The sequence below is a fragment of the Odocoileus virginianus genome, chromosome 19 (genome assembly GCF_023699985.2).
Source record: "Odocoileus virginianus isolate 20LAN1187 ecotype Illinois chromosome 19, Ovbor_1.2, whole genome shotgun sequence".
Taxonomy (NCBI): domain Eukaryota; kingdom Metazoa; phylum Chordata; class Mammalia; order Artiodactyla; family Cervidae; genus Odocoileus; species Odocoileus virginianus.
The window spans coordinates 28893820-28908588 of NC_069692.1; positions in this window are offsets into that span (position 1 = coordinate 28893820).

Below are 14769 nucleotides of genomic sequence, written 5' to 3' on the forward strand. Positions count from 1 at the left end.
TGCTCCATCCCTCTAGACTGTCAGAGCACCAGCTTTGGGTGCCCTGTGTCCTACAGCAAACTCGCACTGCTTATCTATTTTACATATGGTAACGTGGGTGTTTTTTTTTTTTTTTCATTTATTTTTATTAGTTGGAGGCTAATTACTTTACAAGATTGTAGTGGTTTTTGTCATACATTGACATGAATCAGCCATGGATTTACATGTACTCCCCATCCCGATTCCCCCTCCCACCTCCCTCTCCACCCGATCCCTCTGGGTCTTCCCAGTGCACCAGGCCCGAGCACTTGTCTCATGCATCCAGCCTGGGCTGGTGATCTGTTTCACCCTTGATAATATACATGTTTCGATGCTGTTCTCTCGAAACATCCCACCCTCGCCTTCTCCCACAGAATCCAAAATTCTGTTCTGTACATCTGTGTCTCTTTTTCTGTTTTGCATATAGGGTTATCGTTAATGTGTATGTTTCAATGCTATTCTCTGAAATCATCCCACCCTCTCCTTCTCCCACCATGTCCAGAAGTCTGTTCTTTACATCTATGTCTGTTTTGCTTCTCTGCATGGAGGATTGTTGGTACCATCTTTCTAGATTCCATATATATGCATTAATATATAGTATTTGTCTTTCTCTTTCTGACTTCACTCTGTATAACTGCAACTCTTGATGCAAAGCCCTTGGTTGTCATGGTGGCTTTGAAACTGTGTAAGGATTGAAACTTTGGACACAGAGTCAACTCTCAGGCCTCCAGGCCTCTTTTTTTTTTTAAAGTCAGGTTGATGCTCCTGAAAGTCATGAATAAAGGAACTAGTTAGGTAATTGAACAACATAGTCATTTCACCTAACTATGCCAAATTAGGATAATTTTCAAAAATCTGTACTAAAGGAATAATAATTGATTATATAACTATGATAGCTTTGCTCATTTTTAGAAAAATAAATATGTGAGGTCTGTTAACTCTCGAATAGTAATGCTGGATGTTTAAAGATAGTCTCTCAAACTTCTAGAACTCTTAAATGGGAAGAAAAAAAATTCCTTTATGATCCAGAAATTCTGTTGCAGATGTTGAAAGTGAAAGTGAAGTCGCTCAGTCGTGTCCGACTCTTTGTGACCCCGTGGACTGTAGCCCACGAGGCGCCTCCATCCATGGGATTCTCCAGGCAAGAATACTGGAGTGGGTTGCCATTTCCTTCTCCAGGGGATCTTCTCGACCCAGGGATCAAACCCAGGTCTCCTGCATTGCACGCAGACGCTTTAACCTCTGAGCCAATCCTCTTCCCTGTTGCGGATGTTAGGAGGTGAAAAAACCCCAGAAATGCTTAATGTCTGCAGATGGTAGACACTTCACAATCAGGTTGAAATTAGCCCACAATGAGGATTTTGCTACTCTTGCTGCCTTGTTGCCTTGTCTCATTGTTTTCTTTGAGGTTTCTCCCAGGCTTCTTTCCTATCTTGAAACCCTCAAGCGTATACAAAAGCATTCAGTATTCATGGTGGATATAATTGAATTTTTTCGGTCTTTACCTGGGAAATGAGTATTTTAGACATGGTTCCCAAAGATCTGTGAATGTCAGCTGCTTTTTTCAGTGATCAAAAAGACTGTTTTTTCTTCATTTGTTTAAAAAATAAAAGATTGCTTGCCTAGTCTGTGCTGACACCATTGTAGGGGCTGAGATTGAGCAGAGAGTGGGTTCTTTGCCTTCCAGGAACTTGCCTTCTCTTTATGGGAAAGGGAGTGGAGAAAACAGATGGAGTCAAGATGTGCAGATGTAGTTTTTTTGATTCATTTAGAGTCCTTGCATAATAAACCTTTTATTCTAAACAATGAGCCCAGCAATGTGAGAGTAATGTACTTTTTGGGGTCAAAAGTTCCTACAAATATTTCCAGATGTCAATTAGGCCTCATAGTTTTGACTTAGATTGAGCAGTCTTCCTGTCTTTCAGGGAAGCTAAACTCTCTCTAGGCCTGGCCCTGATCATTTTTCCTAAGCCAGTGCGGTCAGAACTTTCATTTCATCTTGTGGTAGCAGGTCTTCCCAAACCTGGCTGTGCTTCAGAATCGCATAGGAAATCACTTAAGATACTAGTAAAAAAAAAAAAAAAAATTCCATTCTCAGTTATAGTCTACATTTCTAGGAATGAGGGCGTGTAGGACCTGGGATCTGTGGTATTCATAAAGTGCCCCAGAAGATTCTAATTAAACCAGCTGGCACCAATTTTCAAGCCAGATTTTAGAAACTACTACCAGATTAGTCTTCCTAGTGCAGAGACTTCTTCAACCTTTTCTTCTGAAAGCTCAGAACTTTACAGTGTAAAGTATAAGGTATTTGAGGAGTCAGTCGAACCCACCTTCTTTCTCCTTGATGCCATCAGCACTCCTGCTTCCACTTCTTTTTCCTCACAGCCGCACGGTCCAATTCACTCTTCTCCTCAAGGTCACAGTCCCTCCTCCCTTTTCCCTTCTTCTCTATTCTTTCAAAGCCCGGCTCCAGCCCCACCTCTAACATGACAACGTCCCCACCGTGCTCTTCTGAGTGGCCTCTGTTTTGAACTCTCTTAGTCTTTATCATTTGGATCACTCACTTGTTAACTCTTGAAAGGTTTTCTAAGTGACTGGGACACATGGCATACCATTTGTGCAATTCATTAATGACAAGCAAGTAAACAGCAGTCACCAACACTCTTTAGAAATTAGTGCTGCTTGCTTGTATTTCAGAAGACATTTTGTAAATTCAGTGAAGCTGTGAGCCTGGCTTCGTCACTAAAGCATGCTCAATGCCTGGCACATAAAAGTCTATAATTATTTGTTGAACAAAGTTAGGAAAAATCCTATGCTATCGTCTCAAATCCTTCGGTGTAACTTTTTGGTAACTGTCTGGTGCCTGCTGTAACGAGGGTTTGGAGCTTGGCTTTCACTCCTGTGTTCTTGTTATTTCCTTTTCAGCACATGGCGGGAGTTTAAGCTGCCCACTTGACACCCATGCCTGTCCCGGAGTGAAGCTGTTTTTCGTGACTTCAGAAGGCAAGTAGAGTAACCTGAGTTACACTGTTTGTGATGTATAAACCTAGAGGTTCCTCCATGGTGAACATGCTATTAGCTCAAAGTGCTCACTCTGCTCTGTAAAAGTGATCATGTTGGCTGTTTGAGCTTGTTTATTGACGTGGGGTTTAGGGCAACTTTGAGCCTCTGACTCTACTTCACTAGAGAACTTCCGTATTTCTGATTTTAATTGTGTTCATGTTTCATAATATACTTCATCTTCATTGCGTATGATCTTGCTGATAGCTATCAGAAATAGCCCTTGTCATGTGTGAAAGTGGACATTCCGTTAATTCTCATAGTAAATCTTCAAGAGGAGAAAAAACCTGATAAAGCAGTTGCCTGTCCACATCTGGATTTAGAAAGCATTTTTGCTATCAACTCTGCAGCTGTAAATACTCTTTGGTAATACAAAAACCTGTGTGAATGGCAGCCAAACTTTGCTTATTTTGGCATAATAGTTACTGGAAGATGAAGAATGGTTCCTTGACATATTTTTACTAAACTGTACAGTGAGTTGAGTACAGTTGATTCTAAACGGGCCCTTGAGATTCAGGGTGTTTTACCCTAAACTGAAAGCAGAAAACTGGGTGTTTCTACTGGCACCAAGTGAAGGCTTCATTCATTCATTTCTTCAGTAATTGTTTAGTGAGCGTCTTTTACAGGTTAGATACCACAGGAGGACCGGGGTTACAAAGATGAATAAGACAAGCACACCCTTATTCCACTGAAATCATAGTTTATTCAGATGGACAGACATTAGTGGAGGATTAACTAGTAATGGTTTAGTTACTGTAGGGATAGTGGTGTAAAGTATAAACCTAGTGTATAATGAAAAGACATAATTAGAGCTACCAACTTCATCTGAGGTGGTGAGTTGAGAGGAGGAGTAGGAGTTCAGAAAATGCTGCTTGTATATAAAATCTTCAAAAAGTGAGAATTATCAAGGCACAGAGAAGAGTTACCAGTTCCACAAATATAAAAATAATGAATGCTTATACAAATGACATTCTTATGATAAAATCTGTCATACACATCTAATCCTTTTTCAAATTTGTCCTGTCACTGATGCTAGGTAAGAAGGACTTATGATCTGTAAAACCAGTTAAAATAACTATATTATGAGGAATAGAATGCTATTAAGGAAACTTTGAAGGTCAGGAGATGAAAAAGATAGTAAATGTTTTTGAAGAGAAAATGCCTGTTTGAAGTATCACGTGAGAGTTCTAACCCATTCTACTAAACATTCATACTAAGCAGAAGACTTTTCTTTCATATATTTCTTGACATATATGAATTATAATATATTTTAACCTTTTAGATAAAATTGTGCCTGATTGACTATCCAGTTACAAGAAAATACTTAGTATTTTGGGTGTTTAATGAAGTAGCTACTGCATTCCCCATTTGTCAAAAATAATAGAAGTTATTTTTATAATAAAGTTATAATAGAAGAAAAAGCAGATAGACAGAAGATAAGATAAGCAAGAAAGTGAAAATGTTACTTGCTCAGTTGTGTCCAACTCTTTGTGACCCCATAGGCTGTAGCCTGCCAGGCTCCTCTGTCCATGGGATTCTCCAGGCAAGAATACTGGAGTGGGTTGCCATTTCCTTTTCTAGGGGATATTCCTAATCCAGGGATTGAACCCGGGTCTCCTGCATTGCAGGCAGATTCTTTACTACCTGAGCCAAGGGAAGCCCCAAGATAAGCGAGATGGGTAAATTTAACACATTATCTTATGAAAAATATGTTTAAAATTAAGTAAATTAATTTTTCATTCTTCTTCAGAGAGTTAAATTCTCATTTAAGAACTGGAATCATTCTATATTGACAAGAATGGTAAGCATGTTGATGGGAAAATAGTCTTGACTTTTCTCTGTACCTTACTTTTGGAGTCCCCAGTATTTTAGGTGAATCTAACATGAAGTTCCCATGTGAAATTCACTTGTGTTTTCTTCCAGTATTGGATGCTGTACTAGGTTTAAGGGCTAAGAGAGGAAAGCAACTAGCAGTGCAGTTTTAGGCAGACGTGGGCTGGGGCTGCAGTCACCTGAGTTAGCCCCTTGACTGATGCTATTGAATTTAATTCTAACAAAAACTTTTTTACATGTGGGAAAGCTGAGGCTCAGAGAGCTTAACTAATTTGCTGAAGTATTTGAACCAGGATTCAAATGTAGTCCAAAGCCCATTTTATTTCTTCTCAATTAACGAAAAAATGTTTTTGCCCCCAAGAGAAAGAATGTCTGATTTTCTTTATTATTCTGGATTAGTGGTTGTCTATAAAATGCTGAGCAGTCTCATAAAGGTAAACTTACATCTGGTGTGTGGTTCAAAGAGAATTTTCTTAACTAGATGGTAAAATGTTTCTTAAAAGGGCTGAGAGTAGAAACAGAACTTGGATTGCTAATGACTTTCTTGTTCATATTTGCTTTAAAGTTTTGCTTTCTTTTCTTACAAACATAGAGATGTGCAATCTTGAGAGACAGAAATACATAAGTGCATAAAGAAAAAATATCCCAACATGCCACCAAAGACAACTGTTTTATTAACATATTGTTTTCTGCCTATTTCTTGTGAAAGTGTATTTCCAGCCATGTATTCATACTAAATATAAAATTTTGTGTCATTTTTCACTTAAAGCTATAGTCAAAGACTCTTTAATCTCTTAATTAAAAACTGTTTGTAAAGCTGATTTTAATAGATGCATATTATTCCATCGTATAACAGAAACAAGCAAGTGAAGGATTCATGTTACAAATGGATTATTATGATTCATGTTTAGGACTGCTGAGGGAGATGTAAGGTGCAATAAAATTTCATATTTTCTTTCTGTGAAAAATCTTCTAAAAACCAATTAGTTTCCTTCAGATTAAGATATTTGCCAAATGGGATAAATTCACAGTAAACTTTGTAGGTCAGGGTGTACATCTTTTGTCTAGACTTTTGGAGAAAATTTTGATCAATTCTTTAAACTTTATGGTAATTTGGGCCAAGGCATTAGCTCATCTTTCCTGTGTCTGAAGATGTATTTGGTAGGAAGGCTTTTTGTTGTTTGTATTTTGGTTGGATAAAGAAAATATTTCACCCAGTATAAAAAATAAGCCTATACCTCCTCTTGATTTTTAATCCGTAAATATTTTCATCCCAGGAAACCTGAAGCATCAAGATTCACTTCATGTACATAGTCCTACCTGTAGTTGATGTTTCCTGGCTGCTGAGTTAAGAGCATGGATTCTTAAATTATACAGCCTGAGGTCAAATTCCGAGTCTACTACTTAGGTATTGTGTGCTTTGGAGCAAGTTGCTGAACCTCTGACCTCATTTTTCTCACCTATAATGTGAACATAATAAACATTACCTACTTCAGAAGGCTCCTATGAGGATTAAGTGGATCAATACATGTAAAGCATTTAAAATTGTGCCTGGTGCACTGCAAGTGGTAAATAAATGTTAGCTATTGGACAGGGATGCCTGGCGTGTTGCAGTCCATGGGGTTGCAAAGAGTCAGACACACCTGGGCAACTGAACAACAACAACAATTATTACTGTTATTATTATGCTTTCATCTCTCATTTGGTACCAAAGATTAGGTTAACTAGATCTTTGGTCAGCATGCCATTTTCACAGTGAAGCTTGGAGGTGGGGTGAATTGGGAGAGTGGGATTAACACATATACACTACTAACAAGAGCCTACTAGATAGCTCTGGAAACTCTACCCAGCGCTAATGGTGATGTATGTGACCTGGCGGACCATAGCCCACCAGGCTCCTCTACCCATGGGATTCTCCAGGCAAGAATATGGGGGTGGGTTGCCATGCCCTCCTCTGGGGGAATCTTCCTGACCCAGGGGTTGAACCCGCGTCCCTTATGTCTCCTGCATTGGCAGGTGGGTTCTTAACCACCAGCGCCACCTGGTAAGCTGATATATTTGCTGTACAGTTGAAACTATCGCAACATAGTAAAGCAACTACACTCCAGTAAAAATTAATTAAAAAGAAAGCCTGATCCATTCTGAAATGGCTTTGAAGGCACAGCATCTGGATCCCTCAGGAAGGCTACCTGTTGTTTTAGCTCATTACCTTGCATCAGATGTCTATTTCTAGATGTTTATTTCTGAGATTAGTCTTTCCTTCAGTTGCTAATTTGATTATTGATAATATGATTTGGGACTTTGGAACTCACTGTATGGTGCTGGAAACATCCCTCACATAATGGAGCCGATTCTGCAGCTACCTCCAGCAGAATTTTGCCTGCTCTAATCTCCACTGGGAGGGAAAGAGCAAAGCATGAAAGCATGGTTGGAGTGAAGGCTTTGTTATGGGGAAGGTAGGATACAACTCATTGAATGTAGGCTGGCACTTAGAATGCTCGGATTCTATTCTGTAAGTTATGGGGAGGGATAGATTGAAAGAAGGACATCTTTCCCAAGAACCCAGAGTATGAATCTCCCATCCATTTTTACCACAAATCCCCCAATTCATGTGTTCTTAAATTTAATTCATCTTAGCTATAGAATGTCAGGGGACATCACTTCTGCATTTCCGCTAATAACCCACTTGATGCAAAGAGCTGACTCATTGGAAAAGACCTTGATGCTGGGAAAGATTGAGGGCAGGAAGAGAAGGGGGTGACAGAGGATGAGATGGTTGGGTGGTATCACTGACTCAGTGGACATGAGTTTGAGCAAACTCAGGGAGATAGTGAAGGACAGGGAAGCCTAGTGTGCTGCAGTACATTGGGTCACAAAGAGTTAGATGCGACTTGGCAGCTGAACAACAAGATAACCAAGTACTGTAATCACTGAGGAAGATAGTTTTTGGGTTGATAGTTTTTCCACAATCCTCAAGTCATCATATCCACATGGCTTCTGCTTCCATTCCTGTAGATCTGGCCCTGGACCCCAAAGATTTTGTGTAACATTTGTATTCTTTGGGAACTAGAAAAATTGAGATTCAGATATTTTATAAGCATGATTATGAGGATTATTGTTCTTTAATCCCTTAACTGTAATAAAATTTCACTCTTATGAGAAGTTATTTGCTTGGCTATATACATACTCATACAAAATCAATGCTCTGAATTTCCTAAGTAATCAAAATTTCTGAGTGTTTTGCCCAGAAGTAAATGGCTGCCTTAGTCTAAAAGGTTAATTCTTTTATCAATTAAAGAAGTTCTCAAGGATCTTCCAGAACACAATCGTCTATGTAACAAAGTCATTGGTAATGAGGGGAAACATTTCTATTAATAATATAGTGCAGGAACTATGAGACAATTGCAGGAGGTTAAAGGATAAGAACAAAATGCCAGAAGGAAGCTGTTAATTGAAAGGCTAATTTTTATTGTGTTTTGTAACAAATTCTGTGGAAATTTTATGTACCACCCCAGACTGCAATTAATTACACCTAGCTCTAGATTTCCACAGTTTATTCATGCCCTTATTTTAGCACTTACGTATCCTGTTGTAGGCTTCCATGGTGGCTCAGATGGTAAAGAATCTGCCTGCAATACAGGAGGTCTGAGTTCAATCCCTGGGTCAGGAAGATCCCCTGGAGAAGGGAATGGCTACCCATTCCAGTATTCTTATTTGGGAAATCCCATGGACAGAGGAGCCTGGCAGTCTACAGTCCATGGGGTCACAAAGTGTCAGACACGACTGAGTGACTAACACTTTCATATCCTGTTGTAATTAACTGGTTTATATCTGTCTTTTCCATTAACCTGCTGATCCTTGATACTGGGGCTGGGCTACTTATTCACTGGTCCCCTGCAGCTGACATAGGCATGGTAGATAGTACATGTTCAATAAATGTTTGATCTTTGTTGAGGGAGGATCTGTGTTTATAAAAGTCAGGGTTAAGTAATAGACAACTGCCACCAGTCAGCAGCAGATTAAAAGAAAACAAACCTCATTACAAAAGTCAGGCTTAGAAATAGTATTCTATGGCTACAAGTTAGCATCTATAGAAACAAAAAGAGACACTTGATCTGTTCTCTGGAACCTAGAAGAAGATCTACCAGATACTGTTCATGAGTTATGATATGAAGCTTTTTTTTTTGGCAAAAAGTAGGTATAATTAACATCAAACATTGATAGATGACTTTTCAGTTCATCTGTGACTTAGACATAAGAGTGGACCTTAGGTAGATCAGGGCTGATTTCTTTTTGTTGCTCTTGTTCAGTCACTTAGTCATGTCTGACTTTTTGTGAACCCAGGAAATGCAGCATGCCAAGCTTCCTTGTCCCTTCACCATCTCCCAGAGCTTGCTCAAACTCATGTCCATCAAGTTGGTGATGCCATCCAACCAACTCATCTTCTGTCGTCCCCTTCTCCTCCTGCCTTCAATCTTTCCCAGCTCATGGTCTTTTCCAGTGAATCAGGCACTTTGCATTAGATGGTCAAAGTATTGGAGCTTCAGCTTCAGCATCTGTTCTCCAATGAATATTCAGGGTTAATTTCTTTTAGGATTGACCGGTTTGATCTCCTTGAAGTCCAAGGGACTCTCAAGAGTCTTCTTTAACACCACAGTTCGAAAGCATCAATTCTTTGGTGCTCAGCCTTCTTCATGGTCCAGCTCTCACATCCATACATGACTACTGGAAAAACCACAGCTTTGACTAGACAGACCTTTGTTGGCAAAGTGTTGTCTCTGCTTTTTAATATGCTGTCTAGATTTGTCATATCTTTTCTTCCAAGGAGCAAGCTTCTTTTAATTTCATGGCTGCTGTTGCCATCTGCAGTGACTTTGGAGCCCAAGAAAATGAAGTTTGCCAGGTAGCAAAGGGCTTCCCAGGTGGTGCTAGTGGTAAAAAACCTACCTGCCATTACAGGAGACATAAGAGATGTGAGTTCGATCCCTGGGAAGATCCCCTGGAGGAGGAAATGGCTACCTACTCCAGTATTCTTGCCTGGAGATTCCCATGGACAGAGGAGCCTTGTGGATTACAGCCCATAGGATCGCAAAGAGTTGTACACGACTGAAGTGACTTTGCACGCACACATGCAAAGAGGCAGCAGTCGGAAGCGGAGCAGCTTCAGCATTCTAGAGTCCGCTGTGTCTGCAGGATTCCTGAGTGACAGGGTAGCTCTCTGCTCTACCTGGGCTGGGGTTGGGCTGGGGAGCTCATGTGAAAACTCACCCTCAGAAGTGGTTGCTGCAGCTTATTCCGGTCATCTACTCTTTTTTTCCAACCCAGACCATCCTTAGGTCACGTCCCAGCCCACAGCTGATCATACATGTCCGTCTGTGTCTGTGTCCTTGTTTTAGGCACAGGAAAGCCACGTCAAGCGATGGTAGCGAAGGAGAGGGTGCTGACTGTCCCCATGCACACTCACAGACCCCACACTCAATTCAGTAAATGTTCCCGTTTATTCCACCTCCATCGCCAGCTTAGAGTCATCTGCCACAGCTTCCTAACTGGTCTCCGAATATGTGCATGCGTGCTAAGTTGCTTCAGTCACGTCCAGCTCTTTGTAACCCCATGGACTGTAGCCCGCCAGGCTCCTGTGTCCATGGGATTCTCCAGGCAAGAATACAGGAGTGGGTTGCTGTGTTCTCCTCCAGGGGATCTCTTCCCGACCCAGGGATCAAACCCAAGTCTCTTTTGTCTCTTGCATTGGCAGGTGGATTCTTTACCTGGGAATCTGGGGAACTACCCCCTCCCAAATATACTTATGCTTATATCCAAATCGTGTCAGTCAGCAAGATGCAAAGCTTGCAAACCTAAGATGCAAATCCGATCATGTCACCACCCCTTGCCTTCCATTGCTTAAATTCCTGAAGTTCTGTATCTCTTAGGATGAAATCCTAAATCCTCAGCCTGATCCCCAAGCCCTGCATGGTGTGGCACCAGGCCTCAGCTCCTATTCTGCTCTGTCTTCTTGCATTCTCTAGTCATTTTCTCTAGTAGAGCGTGCTTTCTCATAAGACCTCTACATATACAGCTCCTTTTCCCTCATCCATCTCCCCAGTCCTTTTTGCCTGATTAATGCCTCATCCTTCAGCTTGCAGTTCAAATGCCTCTTCTCCAGTGAGGATTCTCCCGTTTAATTATGCTTTCATAAAACTTCCCATGCTTCCAAGCACATATCTCAGTTCCTAAGTAAACATGTATCTATGTGATTATTGGATTAGTGTTTATCTCCTCTTTAGACTCTAAATTTCATGTGTGCAGGGATTGTATCTGTGTTTTGTGTCCTCAGTGACTAAATAGTGACATATACACAGTGGTCGCTCCATAAATATCTCATCCAGCCATCACCACACCTGTATTAGGCACATTCACTTTTATCATGCCCATTTTACAGTTAAGGAAACTAAGTCATAGAGAGATCAAGAATTCTCAGGTTACACAGTGGTTGGCAGCTTAGCATTTGTACTGTTTCATTCTTTATATGTCTGCTATACTGCCTCTTGGGTGAGGAGATTTATTATCTAATCCTGACACCAAGCCTATAAATTAAGTATTAACTTCTCCATCGCATGGATAAGTAAACTGAATCTCAGTGAGTTATGGTAACTTAACCAAGGTCATGATCCTGTTAAATGATGAAGCCAAAATCTGAGTGCAGGTTCCCTAAAAAACATTGCAATTTTCTTCACTGCAGTATTTCTCTGGGTGTGCTACAACATATTGAATGAGAAATTTTGGCTTAGAGAAAATAACTAGAGAAGTCACTAATTATGATAATACCAAGAATGACACGTGATTTAATGAGTGCTTGCTATGTGTGCAGTGCTCTGTGATGTTCTTTAGGGGGATTCCTGCCTGAATCCTGACAAGGATCCTGTGAAGGAGAAATACCCCGGTACTTTTAAGAGCTTGGTAAAATTGTGAAAGTCCAGGGAGCACGTATTCTTTCCCCTCCAAATCAGAAGATAGAAAGCTGCAATGGTCTGCTGTTCATGTGGCTGGATGCTGATGGCTGGATTCGCTTTTGAAGCTCACTTGAGATTACAGAGAACGAAATACCAGTAAGGGATGTTTAAGCTGGAGAAAAGCTCATGATTTATGTGTTTTCCTCTTTTCATTTAAACAGTGCAGACACTGATCAGGATGGAAACCTCACAGGGAAACCCTGGTCTGAAATGCCATTTCATTCCAGCTCCTTTAGTGTTATGCAGTGTGGTTGCAAGATGTGCTGAAATGGAAATTTAGTGCTGCTGCATTCTGAGATGTATTTACATGGTGTGTTTGTAGTCTCTGCATTCTCCTGTTTATTACTAAATAAGCTCTGGTTTCATCGTTGTTGATTTAATTGAAGACTGACATGCTGACATTGAAAAGATGATATAAGATTGTATCTCAGAGTAAAACATACAGCCTAGAAACTGGAAACGCAGAAGTAAATACCAATATCTGTGAATAAAGAAGCAATTTTCAGAATTTGCTTTACATGGCTCTTAAGGAGCCTATCACATTAATATCTATGCACATTATTTCTCACTACAAAACTAGTGAATGCCTATTTAATACTTTCAGATAAGAGTGAGGTTTTACTGAGAGCTTGATTCTTCCAGAAAAGCCAACAATGACAAGAAAAACCCCCCAAGTGTAACAAATTATTGCCTGCATTGATTACAATGCCTTTTTCCTCCCAAAGAAGGTTTTTGGTTGATGCAAACCTAGTATCAAAGGAGTGATTTGCTCAGAACTGTCATTTGTGGTGTTTGGCTCCAAATTATGGGCTAAAGATACATCAGGGCATGAATAGAAGTGTCTCTTTTTGAGAAGTGTTCATTCATGTTCCTTCTGTATGTGCTGTGAGACATGCCTATCGTCCTACAGATCCTTTCTTTTCTTCCACTAACCTCTTCCCTTGGCTTCAGAATAATCTACAGAAAAATGAAATGCAACTCTATTTTATATTAAAATGGTGGGAATTTTTCTTTTACTGAGTTGAAAGACTTTTCTCAGACATAAAGATTTGCTGCTCCCTGTATCTCTGGGCTTTACCTAGCTGATAAACAGCCCAAGGATTTCACAAACATAGCTGCATTTCCATTACCTCTCACTGACAAATTACAGCCTGCCAATGGAACTGCCATAGCAGAGAGCAGGCATTTGGTTTTAAACTGTCTTCTTTTTCTTAAATCCTTAAAACAAGGCCATGATTCTTCATATTTAGTTGAAATGGAAAATGCTCAGGCTCAGTGCACACAAGGAAATTGCAATCTTGCTCTCTCCCGCTCCCCCTTTCCTATCTCCTTTCATTTACTGTAACTCTTTACTTCACTGCAGTCCTGCAAAAGCTCTCAGGGAGCCAGAATCATGGGCTGGGGGTGAAATGACGTGCCCAGCACGGCCGCCTCTTTTAGAGCCAAACCACAGAATCTTGCTTGAGGTCATCTTGAACATTGTATTTCGATTTTATAGAGCTGCTTGATAGACAGAAGACAGCCACATTGCTGAGATGTGTGCAGCACAATGGCTTTATAAGAAGAAAAAAAAAACCCCAAAGGTTATTCAGTTACCTACTGGGCTCATCCAGTGCTCCAGTTTTGGAGGAGATGGTGGGAGAAAGAAAAGTTCTTGTTTCAATGTGTGATGGTAGATACAGGAAGCTGTCTTGGCCAGATTAATTTTCCATGAAGAAAATATTTAATAAAAGAGATAGAAGGTGTTTACTGCTCTGCTCTCTAAGCTTTTTATTTCATCATGAAATTATATTGTATTTTGAAATAATTTGACCTAATTTCTTCTTGACAAATATATTTGTAACAGATGCTTCTGCCTTGCTTGGGTATCTAGGACCGTGGGGTGGGGTATTTTCCTGTCTGGACCCCAGAAACAAGAAATGCCTACTTTTACACCTTCCAGGTTATCAAAGGAAGGATGTCCTGGTTCTGGGGACATTTCCTGGAAATGGCCTTGGTGCATCCCTGTTGTCCAAGTGGCCCAGCAAATTCCTCTCACTGTGTTGTGAGGATGTATGATCCCCACTGGGTTCAATGCAGTGGAGACCATGCACAGAGGGTTAATTGCCTAGGTGGTAGCATCTTAAGGGAGTCCTTTTACACTCTGAGCCTCAGTTTACTCTGAATAATTGAGACAATCAAACTTACCTTCACCTTCCCCTACAGGGCTGAGAAAATTAAATGGGGCCTTGGATGTGAGATACTTTCTTACACAGAATGAGCTTATCCAATAGAACCTGTTTTCAGTTTCATATCATTGTTGTTAAGGAGATGGATGTTCCTGTCCTTACTTGCCCCAATCTCCCTAACTGTATTTGAGCCTTCTGTCTAGGCTTGAAAAATTACTTCTGAAATTCTTCTTTCTAGCCACTATCAGAACAGTAAATAAAATATCTGTTTTGTTGTCTGCCTTTCATACTAGGTGTCAATGCTAGGAGGAAGGTATTTCTATACTATATTGTTTGGTTCATTTCTGTTTCCTTGTAGTCTAGTGACAAGTGCTCAGAAAGTTCACGAATCTACTGTTTGGACCTCTATTGTTCATCTGCTTCCACCTTCTGGTAGGGTCTTTCCTCTTGGGGACTATGAAGATATGGAGATATTTTGGGCAAGTGTGAGTTTTAATCTGGAAGAGTCTAATGATTTTACTTCTCGCTAAAATATCCCCCAGTTCCATTATGGTTTGATTTTCTGAGCACCTACACTTTTTTTAGGAAAGTAGGCCAAATGCCCTTACTAAATCATTAGGTTTAAAAAAAAATGCTTCAAGAAATTAAAAAATGAGTGTTTTTATACTTGTTCATTGAAACCA